This window comes from Primulina huaijiensis, chromosome 1, assembly GCF_012295235.1.
Source record: "Primulina huaijiensis isolate GDHJ02 chromosome 1, ASM1229523v2, whole genome shotgun sequence".
Classification (NCBI taxonomy): Eukaryota; Viridiplantae; Streptophyta; class Magnoliopsida; order Lamiales; family Gesneriaceae; genus Primulina; species Primulina huaijiensis.
The window spans coordinates 11,936,953-11,939,513 of record NC_133306.1 but is presented as its reverse complement, the minus strand read 5'-3'; positions in this window follow the sequence as shown (position 1 = coordinate 11,939,513).

Sequence of the window (2,561 nt, the reverse complement as noted above, 5' to 3'; positions counted from 1 at the left end):
TGATGGGTTTGAATTGTTTAAGCTTAGGGTGCAATTTTCTGTTTTTTCAAATTTTTGATTAAAATTGATATTTTTGAAAATTGGTTCAATTTTTCTTTTGGAAAATTAATAATTTTCTTGTAAAATAAATAATTAGAATATGATTTTAATTATTTATGGTAAAAATGAGTTTTACAAGAAATCAATTATTATTGATTTTATTAAAAATTAAATAAAGGTATTTATTTAATTTATTAAATGATTTAATAATTGTGGTGGTTAGTGATAAAATTATAAGATATATGATTTATCAGTTAATTAAATTTGTTTAATTAATTGATGTTAATATTTGATATTAAATGCATGAAGGATGATCGAGAGCCTTGACCAATGTGTTAGGTTTATGTTAGGATATTTTACTGTTTTATTCATTTTGTTAATATTGGATATTATTAAAGTGGGCCTGGTTTATGGCTCGTTCCCACACCATGAGATGTATCCCTTATGTGTCATGGCTATTTAAATGTAATTATTAGAAATAGTGGGATATCAAGACTGGAAGATGGTGGGTCCGATGAACAGGATGTAGACATGTAAAATATTGGAAGCTCTTATATTAGTTGCATTTGCATCCTTGTATTCACATAGGTTTTGGACCCGAATCCATATATGGCTCACATGGATCTAATTGTGTTGGCGATCGATCATCCTTATTTATTGTTGAATGTCATATTATGATATATGCGATATACAGTAGTACGCATGTATGTATATTAAATGATATAGTTGCATGAATCCGGAAAACATACAAACTCATGGCACGCGATTTTTAAATTAAAATGATGAGAATTTGAAAATTAAAATCTCTCATTTTGAATAAAATTCAAAATTTATATCAAACCGAAAAAGTAAAAATTAAAAGAGTTTCCTTGCTTTCCATCAACCGTGGTTGCATGTTGATCGCTATCCGCGGACAGTGTCTGGCTCATATTATTGGGGAGGCCTGGACTTCGGAAAGCTGTGACTTTCACCGGACATATAATGTGAATTGAGTGGAACTCCCATGACTTCGGCTCATATTATTGAGGGAACTCATGGCGACCGTCCACTACAATTCCATATTGATGGGTTGGTTTGACACGTGAAAATAAACGACGTCATATTATTGAGTCCTTATTAAACGTGAGGTAAACACGCGGAGGTTGCATAAGGGTGCAATTGGATTCTACCTTATAGAAATTATAATTGGCTGATATTATTCGGGATTATAATTGACTAATTGGACTCTACGTGCCCACTAAGGAAATATGATTTCCTTTTTTCATCAGAGGGTGGTGGAAATGTCAAAATTGTGGGAGGGATATTTATAAAATAAAATCTATATTTTATATCTTAAAATTATTTTAAAATAATCAGCAACAATTATTTTGTTTCCATATCAGTATATTTTCGATTTCGTCACGTAATACATTTTTTGTTATTCACAAGCTAACCGAACCAAACTTTCAAGACTGGTTGAGAAATTGTTCTGAATTCGGAGAAAATGCATACACACTAATGTTCTGAATTCGAAGAAAATGCATACACACTAATGTCAGTCCTGTTGAACTGACAAAGCAGGCAAGATGGTAGGATCATAGTATGCAAGCTAAAGTGTAACATGCTCGTTTTTATGTCAAATGAACTGTAGGGACAGTTTGAGGAAATGTTGAAGGCCACTGACATTCGAATGCACTTACAAGAGTTGCATGGTGCATGAAACTCATGCAATGATGCACATCACTTTCAAGGAGCTCATGACTACACGTATGCAAGATGGGGCTTTGGCCCATGAGCGTGGTGTACGTATGACTGGGCTTATTGAGAATGTGGTGGGCCTAGAATATGTCATTCCTAACGAGTTACTAGATAACATCAATTTGTTGTCTCTTTCTTCCTCATTTGACGGGGTTATGGTGAATTTCAATTTGAACAAGATAGATGATAGTCTTGAAGAGCTAGTCAATAAGCTTATGACTTATGAGATCACCATAAAAGAGAAAAATGTTGTTTTTCTAATGGGCCTCTCGTCAGACGAAAAATGGCCCACAAAGTAAGGGAAATAAATATTCTGTCCCTCACAAGAAAAAAACCCAATAAGAGGCAAACTCTGAAGGACACTTAAAGGGTCTACAAAGCGCAATAAGTCAGAACATATTTATTTTACTGCAAGAAGCTCGGACATAAGAAATTATATGCGCCAGAAATGTTCTGAAAATGATAAGTGAATGTCCAAGTAAATAGGATTTCAACAACAAACAAAAGAAAGTTAGATGATCCAAATCCCGCACAAATATGGCACGCTAGAATATGTCACATTTCCCAAAGAAGGATGCACAAGCTAGTGGGAGAATGCATGTTTGACTTGTCAAACATAAATTCTCTACTTACCCGTGAGTCTTGTCTAAAAAGAAAAATGAAAAAGACTCCATTCAATGGAAACGTGGAACGTGCCATGGTCTACTGGATTTGATCCACACAGATGTTTGTGGCCCGCTAAGTGTTAGCACAAAATTTGGGCATTTCTACTTCATTACCTTTAC